At 37.7% G+C, this 22,586-nt stretch overlaps 1 protein-coding gene across 1 annotated transcript in view; it reads right to left on the bottom strand.

The window, feature by feature from the left end:
• nrxn3a (neurexin 3a) overlaps positions 1 to 18,754 on the bottom strand; it is a 332,397-nt gene extending 313,643 nt beyond the window's left edge. The window contains exons 1-2 of the mRNA XM_053237577.1: positions 18,601 to 18,754; positions 17,646 to 17,684 (exon numbers count right to left, since the gene is read on the bottom strand). The gene's annotated coding sequence lies outside the window, so the exon portion shown is untranslated. The remainder of the gene's footprint in view (positions 1 to 17,645; positions 17,685 to 18,600) is intronic.
• Between the last annotated feature and the right edge of the window lie 3,832 nt (positions 18,755 to 22,586).

Raw genomic sequence — 22,586 nt, 5'->3', positions numbered from 1 at the left:
ATGGTTTAGATTATTACACAGTTACTTCCTTTTATTGTTCATATTAATATTTATTTACTTGACATATGGGCTAATTTATTTATTTAGCGCTCCTATGATTCACAGACCATCTCAAAGCCAGACATCACAATCGCTTAAAGCCTTATGCTGCAGTTTATTGAGGCTACCTTGAACCTAAAGGTCTAAAATGGAGAATTAGAAGTAATAAGATGTGAATTATTATTTCATGCTCAACAGTTTGTATAACAAGGTGCTTGCTGTGCAGTATCATGACTAATATTGTGATAATTAGTCAGTTTCATCCACCAGTTACGTAGCAATACATGGATTTATGAATTAAGAATAATACATAGTGAATAAACCTTTTGGAAGTTTCGAATTTGAAATTTATAACACAAATAATAAGACCCTAATTAACCCCTTATGTGTGTTCTGGACTCAAAGTCCCAGAATGCAATGCAGCTGTACAATGTGGCAGAGACTCGGCTCGGCTAGTTAGCGATCTATGAAATGACAAGTATGATAGCGTTTGTGACGGTATTAGCCTGAAAGGTGAAGCTTGGAAGTTGATCTGTTTCAGCAGTGTGTACAGATGACGAGGTGAGAGAGCTGGACAGACTAAACAACCGAAGTGCAGAGAAGCGAGTGCTAAATCCCACCTCACTACTATCAGCAGGCAGTCTCATGGCATTGTGGGTAATGTAGAAAACTGTTCACCAAAGTGAAAATAGGGCAACAAAGTAAAAAAAAGTACATTTTTGAAGATCAGATGTTAATTAGAAAGAATAATATGCACATCGTTCAGGGTGGAGTTTTCCTTGAAGAATGCTACATTAGAAAATGCTTCTGCATTTCATCACTCCTATTTCAAACGACCACCCCCACACACACCCACACACTTACACACACACAAGCACATCGACAGTCACACACTTTTTGGCCACTGCTGCTCGTCCTCGAGAGCCATGTGTTATGAGGTCTTGCTCCAGACACACAAGGCCAACAAAACAGACTGTTCATTCTGAGTTCCTCACGTTTCCTGTCCTTTCCCGCCCACGCTAGCCCACACCCGGGCCATGTGGTGTGGGTCATTTCAGTCACGTCACCACTCAACAATCACGCCAACTACTACAAATACTCAAAATGTAACCCTTTTTATGCTGGATCACACAGAAAGGGATCCGGCACCTCTCAGATTTGAAGCGCCTGCATTCCAGGATTTATTTACGTGGAACTGAAAGTGATAGTTTTTTAATGATGAAATTAAGTAAATGTCACATATTCATGTGAGAAGTAACTTTCGCTACTACGGGAACATGTTAACAGATGAAATGTCTTTTAAAGCAGCTATGCCATTTTGCCAGAAAATATCATTTAATCTCTGCAAATTTGCTGCTCATATGCTTAACTAATGCTAAATAATTTGTTAATGAATTAATCAGAAGGAAAATGTCCTGTAAATAACCATTAGATAAAATTAGCTGCCTAGCAATTTATGTTAGCTACTGGAATCGATGCTAGTCTAACCTGGCATGAGCAAAGAAATCAAGCTAACTCAGTCAAATATAGCCAGTTAATATTATGCTTTTTAAATTAGATAGAGTTCATGGCTAAGGAGGTGAAGGAGACAAGTCATTTTGTACGAGTCTTTGCTTAGCCCAGGACATTGAAACGTTTTTCAACACTGCACGAGGATAGCTATCGCACTAAGTACATTATGTAGCATGAGAAGGTCACGGTGATGACTTGGCACGATTCTCGATCAGTTTTTCTACACTGATGAACTTGATTGGATTGTAAACTGAAATGATTGGATGCTAAACTGAGCCCATTTGATTGACATATAGCGTATACAGTCATTGGCTGGATGAGAGAAGAAGAAACCTTTGAGATTTGTAACGAGTACTTTGAAGGTCTAATAAAAATGTTATAAGTGCCACTGATGAGCAGGGCAGATCAGAAAGACACTAAGTTCCATGGTTGCGTTGTGGAGTAATTTGGACAATTAGTCTAGCTAAGAAAGCCTTTCTTCATTGATATCAGTCTTCGTGTTATTATATTTGCAGTATGGTTTTTTAAACACATATGAATATGCAGTTGACTCCTCCATTCCTCCCACGGCATCACTAAAATGTTACCGCTGGAATTCCTCATGGTACCGTGGCTATTTAGCCCTGTGTGACATCATTCAACACTACTGTATTACGTGAAGCGCTTGGAGCGTTAGTGTGTCTGTATGTTCTGAGATCTTTTCCCTCCCTGTTCACTTGCTGGATCACTTCTCCCTCAGTGCTCCTGTACCTAATGTCTTACAAATTAAGCGTTGCTTTCACGGTTAACTCAAGAACCCGAGTTTGACTTGCAATACACGGATAAGACAGTACGACAAAATGTCTCATCCATCAAAGGAAAAAAAAGGAACTATGTACGACTGCGTATGCCGCTTATACCTTGATGAGGCAGTAAGAAGTGACAGAAGTGAAATGCTGGCCAAGCTGAACACATGGAATGTGTTCCATATATATATATGTATATGCCTTATATTTGCTATATGTCTTTCTACAACAACCCAGTACATGACGCATGTTCATAAAGGTATAGTCAATCCCGGTCTTTTTCCTATTCTAGTCATATTTATAGCACACTAAGTGAAGTACTGACACTACAGCACTGTTGACCTCACTCTTAATTCAATAAAAAAGTTCATTGTTCTACTTAGAAAGCATATCATGCTAGAGCAGATAGGCCTGAATCTAAAGATACCAACATGCCAAGGTGTTCAGAGAAACAGAAACAGGAGTCGGTGCTGATTAGTGTCACTGCAGCGCTGATTAGAGTCAGTGATTGGAGTTCTCAACTAATTAGAGAACAACTGAAATAACTTACCTGTTCAGCAAGGGAAAAAATAGTGATCTCTTCATCACCGTTGAATCATTTCAAAATTCAGGAGTTGTCACATTCTCTGAAAAGCCAACCAAATATCAGTGCGGCTTTGGATGGAACTCTCTTAGCTGCTCTCACTTTTCGCCTTAGAGTTAGAGTACAGTTGCTAGCACATCAGACGCATTATTTACATTCTCTACACCACTAGACCACGTATTCTCACCTACCATCTACTTTTCAAGCTGCGCCCATAATCCAAAGGGAGAACTCATGGAGAAGTGTAAGATCTATGTGGTGCAGAATCTTCATGAACCAGCACTAGTTCAAACTTGCTGTTTCAATCCATTTGCACATAAAAAAACACACTGAAGCTCTTCAGTATGTATAGCAGATAAAAATGCTCCTAGACTAGTGTTGGCTGAATAAAAGAACAGACTGGCTACCAAGTAAGCGGCATAAGACAGCTGCATAATCTGAGACCTTGCTACATTAGCTAGTTTATTTCATCACAGAACGACTTTGTAGAAAAACCTCAAGATAAACCTTGACTGTGTTATGACCTCCGGACATCTCTGAGCTCAGATATGACAGTGAGTTACAAGACGAGAACTTCACCTAGATTTGCAAATGTACTCCTCAATCAAAGTGTCAGTTTGATCTGCCGAGTTTTGCCATGGCATGCTAATCCTTTCCAAACATGCTGCCTACTTCGGGAGACTGTAAAAGACTTTTTAGAAAAATAAGACAAAAACGCCACTCTACTGGAACAAAGCGATTTCTCTTTGGGGTTTTTTTTTTTCTAGTATGTTTGAAAATGCAGGATTTCTGAAAACTGTTTTAATATCTTTTACCTTATTCTGAATCAGCTCACAGGAAGGCATCCTGCAAATATTGATTTCTGCAGTTATTCACAAAGGTCCTGGGTGTACTTTTTTTTTTTTTTCAATTAAACCTGGAAGCCACCTGGGTCAAGTGGATCAATTCAGCGCCCGCAGCTACATGTTAAGCACAGATTTAGTCTGACTGACTGGAGTCAACATATTGACCAAGCCAGAGCCACCGTGTTCGAAGCTTCCTTGATCAAAAACAATAACACAGGCTTAAATAAGAGATGGTGAGACACGGATTCACCATGGGCTGCATCTGTTCTAGAAACTGACTGGTCTGACTGGCTCATTTTCTATAACAGCAGCTCTGACAGTAGTGCAGCTGCAAATCCCAGGTTTATAATAATGTGCTCATTCAATACTTTATTGTTTCTATAGTAACAGCTCATTCACAGGGACTTGTATGGTGGAAGCTCCATATAAACAGATTTTTAAAAAATCTGAGGAGATGTATATTTAACATTTTTGGAAGGAGTCTCCAGTGTCAGCGCTTTGTAACAGTCACAGGTAAAGCTGTTACATTAAGTTTTCCAACATCTTTATAAGACAGAGGAGTTTATGTTAGGGAACTAATGTTTAAAGCTGCTATAACCTAAGTGATAACAGGAAGTAACTTGTTTCTAGGACTTTCCACAATATTAAAGTGTAAACGGATAAAAATGTAGGACGATGTTCTTTAATAAAACAAAGAAAATGGCACTGTTGACAAATTTCATTTAAGAGGAATTAAACAATTAATAATGTGTTGTTATAAGAAATAAAACAACGTTTTATTCTTTACTTAATGAGTCTACTTAATGTTTATGGATATCAGAGGACCATGGAGACATGGCAATCGCTTTGTGATGACAAAAAACAAAACCAGTTCAGCACCAACATTAATTAAAGTTATATTCTTCATATAGATTCAGCAGGTTATTCATATTCTGGATATAAACCCATAAGAGCTAGAGACACTGAAAGAGAGTGAGAGATGTATAATATTAAGGACCCTAGTGCGAGCAAGTGCAGAGCTAGAAGACACAAAAAACACTCGAGATGCAGAACAGCCCACATCCAGCTTCAGCTCACACTCTCACCAGGCTTTCTGACTCACTCTGCTCCTTTTTTAGCATAAATTTTCACCTACACACACTGCAATTTTAGACTGAACAGAAACACCAGATCTATAACAGTATCTCTCGTGCTGTCTTGCTACTTCCCCAAGCCACTCATGCCACCCTTCTAAAACTCACATTCAGGTTAAAAACAGGGTGATAGCACTCATGCTGCTCTCGCTTGTGTGTATGTGACAGCCTACTACAGAGTGCAGGAGTATCTTCCGGATGATGACTTTTTCTGGACGCTGCTGACATCTAATCAACTCTGCCCACATAAACACCCAGGCCTAGTCCACACTAACTCAGGCGAATACAGTTTTCCTTTCCATCCGTATGAACTAATCCACCCTCAATTTTCACACTGTAGTGTGCATAAAGGGAAAGCATCGGAGAGCCTTTGCTGCAGAACCAAAAGCCCACGGTGGAGTCGGACCGGATCTAAGAGATGCTGTAGATCATGAAACAACAAATACATTTATCCAGCCTGAAACACTTTAAACTGTCTCCACCCCTGGGATTTTCGGCCAATTCCACTTAGGTAGCAGGAGCTGGATCCGTTCCAACTCCACACCCTGGAGTTATAGTTTGACTCCTCCCAGATAGAAGGAGCTCTATCATGTCCGACTCCTCCCATGTAGGAGGAGCTGGATCCCATCCCACTCCATCCCCTGGACTTTTGCTTCAATTCCACCCAGGTAGCAGGAAATGGATCAGGCCCAACTCCACCCTGTGGACTTCTGCTTCAACTCCACCCAGGTGGGAGGAGCTAGACCTGGTCCGACTCCACGCCCCTGAACTTTTGGTTCGAATCTGCTTTTTGAAAATGTTGCTGTATAAATGTCATGTGAGCTTCACAATTCCAGATGGCGGAACTTGCGCTAGCAGAAACGGTGATGCTGTTTCTGAGTTTGATATTTCAATTCCGTGTTTGACTGCTATGTAACGCGCCAGAAAGCATGTTTTCTGTTCACACAAATACATACCTATATGATTTGTTTGTATCTAACAAATGTAAGAAGCATACAGATGCATTTCAGCTGGCAAAATGGTGGTTTTATCTAGTAAAAATGTGGCTGGCTACCAAATATGGACAGTAACAGGCGATGTATTACACAGTAACAGGTGATCTCTCAGGTTAATTTCAAGCCCTGATCATTTCACTTCACAAGACGAGGCAAACCTGCTACTTTTGCAGAAAATGGTAATAATCTTCCTTTTCCATGGGTGTGAAGTCACACAGAGCGCTAACTGAGATTTAGCACCGGGCTAGTGCAAGCGAGTAGGCTTGGATACCACAGCGGGAGCACAGCAGCAGTGTGCAATCACAGTTCATTTACATCTCAGTCCCGCGAGTGTCAGAAGCAGCAGCGGTGAATAAGTGCACATGAATGGAGGGAAAACATCGGCTTTAACCACACTAAACAAATTCCTCGCCTTGTTCCTCTTCAATCTGGAGGGATTTGGGAATTACAGCAATGAGATTCTTTGTTTTCTGTCATGACCAATGTCGAGTTTGACATTATAGCCATCATTATCACGTTGAAATGCAATTTGTTTTTTAATTCTTTAGTGGGTGGACAACATTTCTGCAATTCCCAGCCATGCATGGACTAAAATCAACAGGGATAGATGATAATATTCTGCTGGATGCCATGTCGCTTTTCAGTTTAACCTTTAGAGGATAACAAGCAGAAGTTATGGAGATAATTTCACCTTATTTTCTACATTTTATAACTCATTAACCGTGTAACTCGGGCACAGAAAGCATAGAATCATAAAAGCTAGGAGAACATATGCTTTCCAGTGATGTATGTAGCTTTGTTGTGTGATAAAGTTATATATATTTAAAAATTGCTCTCGATACATTTACTTATTATCTATAGATTTACTATTTGTTAAAATTTTAATTTTTGAACTACACCTAGCATAAAGCAAATAACTTAAGTCTGGAAAAAGACCACACCTGAAGCTCCACCTTCTTCCTAGTTCATGTTCCATAAATTCCAATCTCCCTCTTTCCCTACTTGTGATAAAGTTTTGGCACCCATCACCTCACCCTCTACTCACAACTCCTACCCCAGGGTCTTTAATGGAGGAAGTGGCTTTGTACTGTGAAGTCACCCTACAGAAGCCTCTCAGACCTCCAGCCCAGGTTCTCAGAGTTCTCCAAATTTTACAGTTCCTCAATCACTCTTCTCATCATTATGCAGAGTTTGGTGTAATTTTACATTTTTAGGTAAATATAACAGTTAACAGTGGTTATATCTCTACGTATTGCATCAGACAGTTCTGAAGAGTGCATTTCCTTCATTTCATTGCACAGACGTTTCCTTACATTACATTACATAACGATTCACAATTTTATGTTCTTGGGCAATTTTCCCATATGTTTATGACCTGTTTTCCATACAGAAAACCATTTTCAGCCTTCAAAAGCTCCACGTCATTTCACACACATGTACATAGGCTGTAAAGGCAGACTTTGACAGAATTCTTTTAGTAGTTTTAACTTTAGGTGACATTATAGCTATAAAATTATGGAAAATATGCACTTGTCATATGTGTGAATAGTCGTTTTTTAATTATTGCATTAGATAGTATGATAAAATAAGATTTGCTCATGACAATATAAATATATACAAAAAACTTATGTACAAAAACTTTACTTATATTAAATAATAAATAGAAATAAAAATGTGAAGATCTGAGTATTGGGTGTTTTTTTAACAAACATAAAATTCCCAAATATATTAACAATAAAAAATAAATAAAGTTGAAAACAGGATTTTTATGACATTCAAATTATCACATTTGGCCCATTACATCATTTCCATATTTAAATAATTTTTTTTTTTAAAGAATTTGTTTGAAAAAAAAAGTCTTTTTGAAATTTATTCTGCTACGAGAAAAGGAAACCATTCTCTCAGTATGTGCTACCTGGCATAAAGTATCTGCACATATCTTGAAGATACGAAGATAAATTGTAAAGTTTTTCTAAAAAAAAATTATAGTATCAGTTACCCAGCACACACACACACACACACACACACACACACACACTCTCTCTCTCTCTCTTTCCCTCTATAAGCATGTGCTATGTGCTGTTCATGGTTTTCTCAGAATAGGCGCATTATCAAAGCTTCATTTCCTTAATGTCTAAGTAGCTCATTACCTCGACGGTCACACTGTCATCATGAGTGCATTCCACTAGACATGTCTTTCCACCAGATTGCTCCGTCTCCCATTAAATTTCCTCTAGCCATTCTGCTGAGATTATATCACTCCAGATTTTCCTGCTGTCAGGCACAATTCGCCCGCACACAGCCTGCAAAAAGGACAGCGAGACCGCTAATGCAAATGCTCTTCCTTCTTTGCTTCAAGAATCCTTAAAAAATGTCAGACCTGTTTCTTGACCACATTTACACTTGATCAGATTATGCATTTTATATCCTGATAAAATTTTAGCCAAAAACATTTGCAGTGTGCTGAGATTTTTATTTTTAGTTGTTTTACTTCAAAAAGAAGGGTTGGTGCATCACAGTTGTTGCACATCAACAAATAAATTATATAATATCTAGCTAAAATGATTCTAAGCCTAAATTTGCAGTCTTTTGCATTTTAAGTATCAGCTTTATCCCAGAACCAGGGCAGAGTGGAAATGCATTCAAGGTGCATTTAAAACGTATTTAAATCCAATCTCAAATGTCTGCAGGAGGTCAGGGACACTTTAATTAAGACATTTTATTACCCAAATGTTATAGAAGTCCTTGTAATACATATTGAAAACCTTGCCAATACTTTACATCATAACTGTGTCATAACCAAAGTGTTCAATAATTCATAACAAAAACCCAATCCTAAAATATTACTTGGCAATAGGTCATAATCAAAAAGCCTTCCAATACGTCACATGACATCATAACCAAACCCCTCACAATGCATTACATCATAACCCAAACCCCTCACAATGCATTACATCATAACCCAAACCCCTCACAATGCATTACATCATAACCCAAACCCCTCACAATGCATTACATCATAACCCAAACCCCTCCTATTACATTACATCATAACCAAACCCCTCACAATGCATTACATCATAACCCAAACCCCTCCTATTACATTACATCATAACCCCAACCCCTCCTATTACATAACATCATAATCCAAACCCCTCACAATGCATTACATCATAACCCAAACCCCTCCTATTACATTACATCATAACCCCAACCCCTCCTATTACATTACATCATAACCCAAACTCCTCCTATTACATCATAACCCAAACCTTTACCAAGACATTATATCATAACCCAAACCCCTCCTATTAACATTACATCATAACCCCAACCCCTCCTATTACATCATAACCAAACCCCTCCTATTACATCATAACCCAAACCTTTTCCAAGACATTATATCATAACATTATAGCATAACCATTATATCATAACCAAACATTATATCATAACCAAACCCCTCCCATTACATTTCATCATAACCCAAACCCCTCCTATTACATTACATCATAACCAAAAAAACCTCCTTCATAACCAAACCCCTCAGAATACATCATAACTAAAAAACTAACAATGCATCATAACCCAAACCCTTCACAAGACATTACATCACCAAACATTAAAGACATTAGAACCACTTTTTTTGATGTAGCAAACATCGTTTGCTTAAAACACATAAAAAAGGAGAAACACAAAGTTATTGGTTGAACGTAATGAGCTGATTTGCACATTAACACAAGATACAGCAATTCAATTAAAATTTGGCTAACCAAGTGTAAACGAATGTGGATAAAATCTCATCCAGATATTTTCTAAATACAAGATGCGTGAACGTCGAGTGATTTAATCGTATTTAAAAGCTATAATTGGATGTATTTCCACCTGCGCCTTTATATGACTCATATCTATACAATCCTGATACTCAAAATACATATAATGACCAAGTGCAAACAGGATCCTAGAGATGTTATGGCAGAAATGAAAGGGTGGAGTATGTGTGTGTATGTAACAGTTTGTGTATGTAACAGTGTGTGTGTGTGTGTGGCAGTGTTCCACAGCTGCTGGGCTTCTCTGGTTTCTCTTTCCTGTTCTATCTGTCCTCCTACCTTCACGCTAATTGCAATAATTACAATGCCATCTTTTAGAGCCTTCATTGGCTCAGTCTTGAACATGGCTATTAATTTTCAAGCTGAAAAGAACTTATAGATGCAGTTCTCCTGCTACCTACCTTATAAAACAGACATTACATACCTGCTACCTACCTAAAAAAACAGACATTACATACCTGCTACCTACCTAAAAGACATTACTTACCTAAACACATTGAATATTGGGACTCGAGTAAAGGGTATAAACACACTCATCCAGCCATGATGTTTAATCATTAATGAAAAAGCAAATGTTGCTGCAGTGCCCTGGTGTGATGTACAGTAATTAAATATCTGTGGGCAGTAACAGGAGTTGTGCCAGGTACCATATGCCACATGCACAGGGCTCAATTTGAGAAGGGATGCAAGGGGATGCCATATACGCCAATTTAAAAAGAAAAAAAATGGAGAAAACCTTCCACTTGTAAAGCCGCCATCTTGTATTTGCATTCAATTTGGATTAATATTAATTATGCACAATCATTTAAGATGGTTATCATCAATAACCTCCATAAGTGGCCAAGAGAACACAACATAAAGCAGGCATCATTATATATATATATATATATATATATCTTTATATACATATCTTTAAAATTTATATATATATATTTCTTTTTTTTTTTTTAAAGATATGATAACCTGACATGGTTTCACACTTTGTATTTTTATTTGTATCTCATAGTATGGTTTGCAGTGTGTGAATTATTACAACATTTAATTGTAAAACAAAACTTTGTGTGTTTCCAAAAAAAAAAAAAAAAAAAAAACTAACTGTTGGCAAATTGCTCTGGTATGAGAGGAATAAAATTCTTCTGAACGTACCGTTATAGGAAAATAATGAACCCCAGGGTAATTACTGCTTCCTCACATCACCCTTTCACTGATTATTTTCCTATAACAGCATGAAACAGAGTGATTTATTCTGTACTTATTCCACAGACGGTTTGGATTCTGAAATCTGATTGGTCAGAAGGCGTTTATTGTTTTTGTATAACAGCAGGTTAATGTTAATGCACATGCTGTAATACAGTATTGTTTCTGTAGCTCATACACAGGGACTTGTAAGGCAGACTGTCCACATAATCTAGGACTAATAACATGGTTTAAAAAATGTGTTGTTGTTTAACAAAGATAACCATCTAATCATTAAAGTGGTGGCATTTTTTTGTTAGAAGGAGCGAAGTTAATGGAAGAAGTCTCGAGTATCAGTGCTTTGTAACTGTCATGGTGCTTTACAAAGTTTCCCAGCACAGGAAAGTCTTTATGACATAAGTGAGAACAGGAACTAACATGTCTCTCGGTTGTTTCACAACATTAAATCTGACTATAAACTGTTAAAACGCATGACATGTCATTTACAACTAAATTAAACATTGTAATATTTGGCAAATTGCTGTGGTATAAGCAGAATAACGCACTTAAGATCGTGCAGTTATATGAAAATAATGCACTTCAGGGTGGTAACGGCACTCCGCTTCGTGTTGTGCTGCATCACACCACCCCTGCGTGGATTATTTTCACACGGCCACATGTTTTGTCGTGTGTTACTCCTTACATATCACTATAATTGGCTGCAATCACACAGAACAGTTCCTAATGCACTAATGTTTCAGGAACACAAACCATTGACTAAACATGTTGATAGCTTTTTTCAGTGCATCGTATGACCTTTAATGGTTGACTATCGCCTCCTTTCCCGTGCAACACACTGTCACTTAGAGCCGTACAGCTTCAGCCCAGAGATCCACCTTTTAACCCGGGAATATGGTCGCAAGTCACAGAGCCGCCGCAAGAAATGTCACGGTGACGTGTGGCTTCAGGAAATGAATCCCTAATTAAATCTCCTTACAGAAAAACACACACACATGCACACACACACACACACAGAGAGGACACAATGATTGATGCAGCATGTTTCATGTGAACGAGCCGCCCACACAAGAAAAAGCAGATTGTTTTTCATCTCACTGCTCACGATGCTGACTCGGAGTCAGCGCTTGTCTTTATCGCTCCAGCGACAAACACAGTCGTGCCTCGTTCATGCAGGAGCTCAGCATGACAATACACCATCCCACATACAAACATCATGTCTGCGTACATAGATTCCGAGCGAGAAACGCTTCCCAAGTCTAAGGCGGTGTGCAGGATATCAGAGTCTTGGGCTACAAATCAAAAAGTGCTGTGGAGTTCTGGATTCTGATTGGTCAGAAAGCGCTTAATGCCCTTGTCACCATTTCTATAGTGACTAGAAACACAGGGACTTGTACACATTTTACTTTTTTTTTTTTTTTACTCGTTTACCTACTACTTATCTACTTACTTTTTTACTTGACTTACTTTCTACTCATCTCCTTACTTACAGTGTTTACGTTTTAGATTAGCTTGATTAAGAAACAATTAAAATAAGCAAATTCGTACACTAGTTTCTTAATTAAAAACAAGAATGCAAAAAGAAAAACATGGTTTTTATCCTGGATTTGGAAATTGATGAGCAGAATTATTCATTCTTTTCCCTACTGTATAATTTTGGACTCTTGGTATCACGTATTACAAATCTGACTTTATTATATTTTTATATTTATTAAAAGTTACGCTCCAGAGGGCGTTCACTCCTGCAGGAAATGATGGAGAGTAAATAATGTGGATCGGCTGTTTACACACACCGGCCGCTCGGCTCATCTACATGCTGTTTGCCCAGTTGTTAAGTCCGAGTGTTTAATGCACTTTGTTTGCTCAGGATTTACTGCTCCCATAGGAGTCAATGGCTCAGTGAGTGTGTGTTTGTACGAGAAAGAGAGAGAGAGAGACAATACAACTTTCAGGCAACCATGACTACAGGCTACTCAACCTGAGAGACCATTTTATCACCCGGCTGTAGGTCTCAAAGACACACACATTGGTTTTACTATCCTTGTGAAGACGTTTCAGTGACATAATTATTATGGCTGCTAATGAACGCTATGCTACACCTCAACCTCAAACCCTAACCTTGACCTCAGTAACCAAAAGGAAACATTTAAGCTCTTTTTTTTTAAATAAATTGGAGAAAAAAAAAAAAAAGAAGAAGCAGTTTTCCTGGTGGGGACCTCTTGTGTCCCCATAAGGTCAAAATGGGGAAATATTCCTATCCTTCTGGGGACATTTGGTCCCCACCATGACACAAAGATAATTCCCTCCAACACACACACACACACCTCAATCAACAGTACAAACCATACACTCTTTATATTCAAGATTATCTTTCTTAGATTTTACATTCTCACTTATCTTCTTTTACAATATTCGTAAGCAAAATTAAAAAGCAAAAAGCAAATTTTATTACAAATTTTTACTCCGTTTTATTAAAGGAATAATCCAGTGTTTTCTGATTACCAAACGTGAATGTCTGCACATTTCACTGCACAGAGAAAAGAACACAAAACTGTTGTTTACTGCAAAATCTCTAATAACTGACGTCTAATGGCACTTCTTGAACTCTTTCAATAAACGCTAATGTAAAACATGGATTTTTTTTGCAAAATGTTTTCATGAATTATTCAGTCAGAGTGTTTGTAAATGAAGCTCTAAATCCATTCCTGTGTAATCTATTCTTTTAGAGACAGGACCAACAAGCCTGGGATGCAAACAGAATTTTCTACCAATCATGTTAGCAAAGTGTTAGTGTAATTGTCTGCAGTTGTGTTTTTTCCAAAGTGCGCTAACAAGATGACTAAAAACTCTTTTGTTGTTTGCTAACAAATAAAGCGAAGGCTAACACTGCAAGCCCAGAGACATGGAACATGAATCAACCAAAACGTTTGTGAACATGAAGTAACTGTAAATTTTTTTTTTTACTGTATTGCTCCACTGTTCAAGAAGTGTTCAACTTTATGCAAATGAGACGCAATTATCGCTGAGCAACGATCAAACAGATTGTTTAACCTGACGTTGCTCACCAGTACAACCCTCAAAAACACCTTAAACATGCTGGAAATAAATGCAATGGCTTATAAATAGAAATGATACCACAGCGCTGTTGAATTCTGGATTCTGATTGGACATTTGGTCAGAAATGATATTTGGTGTTGATTCATTTTCTACAACATCAGCTCTGACAGTCATGCAACTGCAAACAGGTTTATATTAATATTAACGCATTCATTCGAATGCTTTATCATACAGCCTCCTCATCACCAGAGCTCCACTGGTCTTTATTCACCTGTATTCGTGCTCATAATAAATCGAATCTACAGAGCAAGCTAAGCTAGTTCATTAGCTGACACTAGCTAGGACTGGAGAGAGGAAGAGAGTTGTTAACTTGTTGTAAACGTGTATCAGCTGAGGAAAAACAAGCCTCACAGAGCCGCCATGCCCAGAGAAGAGAGTGTCCTGACATCCAGGAGGAAGATCCACATCAATAATGCATGACAACAGTGTGCAGGAAAAAGACCTGATGGAAATACATCTCAGTGCTGAGACGAGGAGAAAGAAACACGAGAGCTGGAGACACCACAGGCTTTTCCATAAGACTGATGAGCAGCATTTCCTTTATTACTTTTATTTATTTGGCAATTAATTGAAGGCACTTCCTCGACTTCAGTATTCATAGTTATATCTTATTTCAATTTTATTATTATTATTATTATTATAATACATTTCATTTTACAGTATTCTATAATTGTATTTTTTATCTCCTTGTGGGTATTTGTGTGCTCATATTTTCACTTTTAAATATATTTTAATATACTTTATAAAGCATTTTAAAACATAACATTTAATTTGGCATTTAATTAACATTAACATTTAATTGAAAGTACCTAATGTCTTTTCATATTTATAGTTTCTTTTTATTTTTAGATTATTATTAGTAGTAGTAGGGTAGGAGTAGTAAGAGTAGTAGGAATAGCAGCAGCAGTAGTACTAGTGGCAGTAGTACCAGTAGTAGGGTAAGAGTAGGAGTACTAGTACCAGTAGTAGGTGTAATAGTAATAGTACTACCAGTAGTAGCAGGGTAGGAGTACTAGTGCCAGTAGTAGTAGGGTAGGAGTAATAGTAGTACCAGTAGTAGTAGTGTAGGAGTAGGAGTACTAGTACCAGTAGTAGTAGGTGTAGTAGTAATAGTAGTACCAGTAGTAGTAGGTGTAGTAGTACTAGTACCAGTAGTAGTAGGTGTGGTAGTAGTACCAGTAGTAGTAGTGTAGGAGTAATACTAGTACCAGTAGTAATAGTAGTGTAGGAGTAGGAGTAGTAGTACCAGTAGTAATAGTAGTGTAGGAGTAGTAGTACCAGTAGTAGTAGGGTAGGAGTACTAGTACCAGTAGTAATAGTAGTGTAGGAGTAGGAGTAGTAGTACCAGTAGTAATAGTAGTGTAGGAGTAGTAGTACCAGTAGTAGTAGGGTAGGAGTAGGAGTACTAGTACCAGTAGTAATAGTAGTGTAGGAGTAGGAGTAGTAGTACCAGTAGTAATAGTAGTGTAGGAGTAGTAGTACCAGTAGTAGTAGGGTAGGAGTAATAGTAGTACCAGTAGTAGGGTAGGAGTAGGAGTACTAGTACCAGTAGTAATAGTAGTGTAGGAGTAGGAGTAGTAGTACCAGTAGTAATAGTAGTGTAGGAGTAGGAGTAGTAGTACCAGTAGTAATAGTAGTGTAGGAGTAGTAGTACCAGTAGTAGTAGGGTAGGAGTACTAGTACCAGTAGTAATAGTAGTGTAGGAGTAGGAGTAGTAGTACCAGTAGTAATAGTAGTGTAGGAGTAGTAGTACCAGTAGTAGTAGGAGTAGTAGTAGGAGTAGTACCAGTAGTAGGGTAGGAGTAGTAATAGTAGTTATAGTAGCAGCAGCAGCAGTAGTAGAGTATTGTTAAATTAAAATAAATAATTGTAAAATTATAATTGTTTACATTAAATTATTTTCTGTTTACTCTATATTTTAAATAATTCATTTTTATCTTATATTTCTGTACATTTTATCACCCTATAGGCTTATTTCTGTACTTATATTTTCCCTTCTTTTATTTTAACCTTGTGCATTCTATTACATTACTTTATCATTTAATTGTCACTACTGAGCAATCTGAGCAACGTGCATGAAAAAGCTCAACGAATAAAGCTTATTATTATTATTATTATTATTATTATTATTATTGTTTTCATTTTCATTTCATCACTTTTATAGTTTCAGATCTCAAAAGGCCTAAGAGAGCTTTAACGTTAAATCAATACGAAAATGAAACTGTCAACACTTGGCACAGAAAGTGGCATAAAGGTTGCATTCATGTGATATTTTTCTCTGTAAAACTCAGACAGCTCCATTACGGTGGTAATAATGGGCCGTAATTACGATATCTGATGCGCTGTGAGACTTAATGAAAATGAACGCTTGGATGGATTTAGTCCATCGAACAGCATGAGAGCCTGCAACTTTTCCTTTCAAATAATCTTACTTTAAAATATTACAGCTGAGGGTTTGGTGGGAATGGGCCAGAAGCTGTTCCTCTCTTTCAAGAAGAAGAAATAAAAATAAGGTTCAGTTTTTGTTCACATCACATCGACATTTTCTTCTTTGCTAACAGGTAGTTTGAAGTGGCCGATGCATTCATATCACGTCATCGTCAGTGACTGAGAAGCCAAACGTATAAAAAGAGGTGGATTTCTTTCTCCTTACATCACAGAGCAGTTGAATTCTCAGTTCTTTAACACGAACCACATGTTTATGTCAATGCGCTCATTCTAATACGTTATTGTTTCCATAGCAACAGCTCATACACAAGGACTCCACATCCACAGAATCTAAGACTAATAATAAACAGAGTTAAAAAAACATGTTTAATGAAGAAAAACATAATCTTTGATGTGTGACTTTTTTGTTAGGAGACATTTAATTAACATTTACAAAAGGAGTCTCGGGTGTCAGTGTTTTGTAACAATCACAATCACATGGCTTTGCAAAGTTTACACTTTGAGAGAGAGAGAGAGAGAGAGAGAGAGAGAGAGAAAGGGGGGGCTGGTGAGGGAACAACTGTTTATCGCTGTTCTAACGTAAGTGAGAACAGGAACTAACTTGTCTCTGGAAAGTTTAACATTAAATCGAACTATAAATTGTTAAAAAGTGTGACGTGTTGTTCATTAATAAATTAAACGCTGTAATCGTAGGCAAATCACTGTGGAATAAGCGGAATAACACAATCCAGACTGTGCGGTTATATGAAAATAATCCACTTCAGGGTACTAATATCCCTCCACTTCACATCATGCCACACACACCACCCTTCCGTGGATTATTTTCATATAAACGCATGGTCCGTCGTGTGTTACTCCTTACATTAATCATTTTTTCTGTTTTTTTTCCCCACGCATCATTCAGTCAAAGCACAAATTACACAAATGGACAAATGACAGATGCATAAGCGTTGTGCGCTTTGAATAAAAGAGTCTGTCATGATTTTGACAAACGTTAGCTGGTTTTGATTGCTGAACTGGACGTTATAACGTGTTATTACTTCTTATTTCCAGTACCAAACTTTTGATGATTGGAAGAAGGTTTAGATGACTTTATATGATGAAATAGTCATTACAAGCTTCTCGGTTTTTAATCGATAAGGACCAGTGGTGCTGGAGACGTACCTCAGAAAATGACAACAGTCACAATGTTCAGCAAACACACTGTAGGAGAAAAGGGCATCATTAATAATAACAAATCCTTAACAAAGAACTGAAACATAGTACAAAATGTTAAGAAAACATGGGGATGAGATACAGATAAGATATAGACTTATTATTTTCGAAAAAAAATGTTTTAAATGTGCTACGAAGCTAACTCGCTAGGTAGACAGCCTGTGAGGTCCCATATTTTTTGGAAATTTGATGAAAAACAAGGCTAAGCAAACTATCAAGCTAGTATTTCCTTCATGTTTATGGTTCTTTAAGAATGCTATTGAAGACAGGATTAAAATGAGCTAGCTCACATATCACAGCTTACCTAGCTTGCTAATGAGGTGTACTTGCTAGTTAGTTTTAGTTAGCTAGCTATTTTATTCAAGTGATTCCATGACTTTTGTGCCATTTAGACCTCAAACTCAAACCGTTGTGCCATTTAACTCGAACAATTTCTTTTTTCTTACAATTTCTTGTTTCTGGCGCTTGCATAAGAAACACCAGAATAGAGCATAAAGAATAGAATTAGCAAATACACAAAATATGGTTAACTAGCATCCATGCTAATGGCGTCAGGACAATTCTAACGATTTACTATTTTTTTTTTTCAAATGAACTTAATTTCAATCTACAATTTGAACAGGTAATAGATTATACTACCAATGTGACCACGTCGGTTAACATCTTCGAAAGGAAAAGAAAAAAAATGAGAGAACGTGCCATGATTTGTGCAATATTCCAAATATTTCACAGGGGTGAATAAATGTTGAGGAATTAAAACATTAGAACATTGTTGTTTAAAATGTTTTTGATGTATTTTACTGTTACTTTATATACATATTTGTAAACGTAATATATCAGTGATACCGAATCATGAATTTAATGATTTTTTTTATGTAATGTACTCTTTATTTTAAATCATTACCTGTTAGGTATGAAGCAGAGATCTGGATGGAAGTGCAGGGTGGCTTTTAAAAATCATGGGGTATTCGAGCAGATAAATCCAAAATGGTGGTCAAAACCAGGCTGACTGATCTACAAACAGACTTAACTAGTCTTAGAAAAGGAAAACGAAAAAAAAAACTTAAAAAAAACAGTAACAGAGAACAAACTCTTGGACTCACACAGAAAAGACTGCTTGAGCTAGATTCTCTGAAGTGGGTGTGAAAGTGTGAGTTATTTCAGGGAGATTGTGAATGGGAGACAGGTGTGTGTCATTAGTAATCAGGACACTGTGAACAGATATAGGAGTCATGTGACCTGGTCAGGTGACTGATTCCCAAAACTCAAACTGATGCCTTCTTGTGTCTTCATTCCTACCACCTTCGGCATGTGACCCGGAAATCGCTCCGCCACCTTTCAGGACGGATCAATGAGAAGCTTCTAGAGCGAAGATACACAGACGCTTCCTGCTTCCTTTGAGGAAATTCTATAAACAAACAGCTTCACATCAAATCCTTGCATGAAGGTTAACTGAATATTAAAAAAAGGGGTGAAGTCAGGTGATGAGTAGAATCTTGTTTAGGCTGAAATATCAACAGTTCAGAGTGTGATGTATATTTTAATTACGGATGATTTAGTGTGTAATCAAAGGAAATGAAGAGGTGCCAAAAATTCACTGTACAAAAACCTCCACACTCTTCTTAGTACTATTCCTGCACTATTAGAATAACCGTGAATTTTTTTTGTGTGATGTGCTGAGGATTCTGGGAGTTGAAGTGTGAGATGGCAGGAGCATTCAGGGACGTGACGTTACCGTGTTACTGTGTCCCACAAGGAACTATACTCCCCCTCCAACCCCCACCACACAGACACAAATTACACACTGCTTGTGTGGCAACGTGAGAGCTAATGGATGTGTCTCTGAGTGGAGATCGCACCCTAGAGAGTAACTTGTGAACATGAAGAGCAACAGGGTCACAGTGTTCACATAATCCAGGCACTTTTCTGAAGGGTGTGAAGCACTGGAAGATTTCTCATTAACGAGGAATTCTTTTTCTGACATTTTCCCAGTGGACTAGTGGCTGTGAGAATGATGTGTGTGGTGCTTAAAAAAAAAAATCTCCAAACTTTAAAGGAAATCTCCACCCTGAATGACTTGCTCTAGGTTTTTAGTTTAGTTAGTTTAGTTTTAGTTTAGGTCTATTTTCACTTTGGTTAACGGTTTCCTACATTACACACAATGCCGTTTGACTGCTTACTGATAGTGGTGCAATGGGATTTAACTCCCATTAATGGGATTTAATTAAAGAGAGCAATGCGGCGGTGCTTTAGTCCTTCAGTCTGTCCAGCTCTGCCTGGAGTTTCGCATGCTTCTCCTTCAGTTTCATCTGTGTTCTCCGTTTCCTCCAACCTCCTGATTGGACATGATTGAAGGATTGACTGAGATAAACTTCCCCCAAAATGTGAATGAGTGTGTGTTACGATGTGCTGTCATCCCATCCAGACTGTATTCTCACCTTCCACCCAGCATTCCTGGGATAAGCTCAGGATCCTCTGTGAAATCTTCAGTAACCTCTTTGGCTTGTCCTCTTTTAGAGGAACGCTTAAATGTTCTAAGTAGAACAGTGTGTTTTAGAAAGTGGGACCATTTTAGAAAGATAAGAACCCTTAAGGATTTTTTTTCTAGTATACCTCTAAATTTCAACGTGCTATGATTCCCAAAATCAAAACCAATCAATGCTGAGAATAAACATAACAAATTTTCATTGTTTGTTTGTTTGTTTGTTTGTACATAACATGTATAGCCCAATTTTCCCAGAATAGGCTCTGGGTCCACTGCGACCTTGATCAGGATAAACCATTTACTGAAGATGAATGAATGAACAAATGAAGGAAAGAATGAATCAATAAATCAATGAATCAGTGAATCAATGAATCAATGAATCAATGAATCTCTTTAGCTAGTGGTGCAAAAGTTCATGTCACTAATAATAAACGCTCATCTCTGGTGCCTTGTTGTAGTAGTACATAATCTGTCTTCTCTCTCACACACACACACACACACACACAGACACACAGCAAACATGGAAAAGAAGGGAAGAGAAAAAGAACAGGAAACAGGGACAGGAAAGGGCATAGAATAGCGAGAACCCAAAAATAATCAAAGATCAGTAAATTCAGTGTGTGTGTGTGTGTGTGTGTGTGTGTGTGAGAGAGAGAGAGAGAGAGAGAGAGAGAAAGACAGTGAGAGTGTGTGTGAGGTGTTCCCATGTCTATTCTGGTTGCAGTGGGAAGTTAATTTATTTAAAAGTGTGAAATTCAATTATAGGAGGATATGATGATTCCCAGCAGCGAGGATAAAACATGCAGCGCTTTCCAAAAAAAGAGAATAAACGCAGATGAAATATGTAAGGAGTAAAACACTACAGGAATGTGCTGTTATGGGAAAATAATCAACGCCAGGGTGTTGTGATGAAGTAGAGGCACTGTTACTACCCCGATGTTGATTATTTTCCTATAACCTGAATCCTGAAGTGTTTTATTCCTCTTAAAGCACAGGAATGATTACAATATATTAATTATTATAGAATGACACGTCATACTTTTTGTCCATTTATAGTTACGTGTAATGTTGTGGAACATCTGTGAAATGAGTTATCAGTTATGTTCCTTGCTGCATGGCTGTCTAAGCTGCTGTAATAGAAGATTAATCAACACCTTCTGACCAATCGGAATCGAGAATCCAACAGCGCTGTGTTTCATTTCGAGCACAAGTGGGATTTATTTTGCATCCATATGTGTGTGAATTATTATTTAATTTTTCTTGGCAACACTACAGTTATTTCTTGTGAAATAACCCAAAGAATCACTTGAACATCTGTTGTATCTTCTAAAATTGAACCATCAGGACACTTACATTTCACAGATGTTGTTTTAAACACCACACACCAGCACTAATGACGCAATTTACAAAGCCTGCCTTCGCTCGTCATACTGGAGCATCTGCACGGTTTTCTTTTCTACACAGTATTATCAGAAGAGACAGAACAGAACGCAGTATCTGTCTCCCTGATCTCAGGACCGGCTCAGCGCCACGCCATCGATCGGTCCTGAGTGCGCTAATTAAAGAAGAGCTTACTTATGCAAAGCCGAGTAAACTAAACGCACAAGCATTAATTACAGTCAAATGAAATACATTGTCTGTGAGATCCTTCGGGAGATTTCACCTATCGATAGCGAGAGAGCTGTGAGACGTCGTGCTGATGGAGGAGCGAGTCCGAGGGTGATTAGTTAACTGCCACTACGGCTCGCACAAATCGATAATGATCTCAGTTTCCAGATCATTATAAACACATAAACAGAGGTTTTCTGTTTCAAATGTTCTGGACAACTTTTGAAGGAGGTCTGAACTCAGAAAAAAAAAAACTGTTGATTTTCTATAACAGCAGCTCTGACAGTAGGTTATATTAATGCGCTCATTTTAAATCATTATCGTTTCTATAGTAACAGCTCGTTCACAGAGACTTGCACAGTGGACGCTCCACATAATCGAAGGCTATTGTTATCTAACAAAGAAAACGTAGAATCATTGATATGGAGATGTTTATTTAACATTTATGGAAGGAGTCTCCAGTGTCAGAGTTTTCCACGATGGGAGTTCACAGTTTGTGGTTCATCGGTAACATGACCAGCTGCGTTTTTCTGTCTTATTATCTTCAAGAGAGAAAAGAAATAGAGACAGGTGAAAGAATGACTGTTTATAGCTGCTATAACATAAGCAAGTTTCATGGACATTCCACAACATTAATCATAAATGTAAAATTTATGACATGTCGTTCTTTAATAAATGACAAATTATAATCGTTGGCAAATTGCTGTGATGTAGGAGGAAGAAAACACTTCCTGACATGCTGTTATAGGAAAATAATCAACATTCCAGGTGCTAACAGTAACTCTGCTTCATCACAC

This window comes from Pangasianodon hypophthalmus, chromosome 10, assembly GCF_027358585.1.
Source record: "Pangasianodon hypophthalmus isolate fPanHyp1 chromosome 10, fPanHyp1.pri, whole genome shotgun sequence".
Classification (NCBI taxonomy): domain Eukaryota; kingdom Metazoa; phylum Chordata; class Actinopteri; order Siluriformes; family Pangasiidae; genus Pangasianodon; species Pangasianodon hypophthalmus.
Note: the sequence above shows the minus strand (reverse complement) of the source record. Positions and strands in the feature narration are given on the sequence as shown.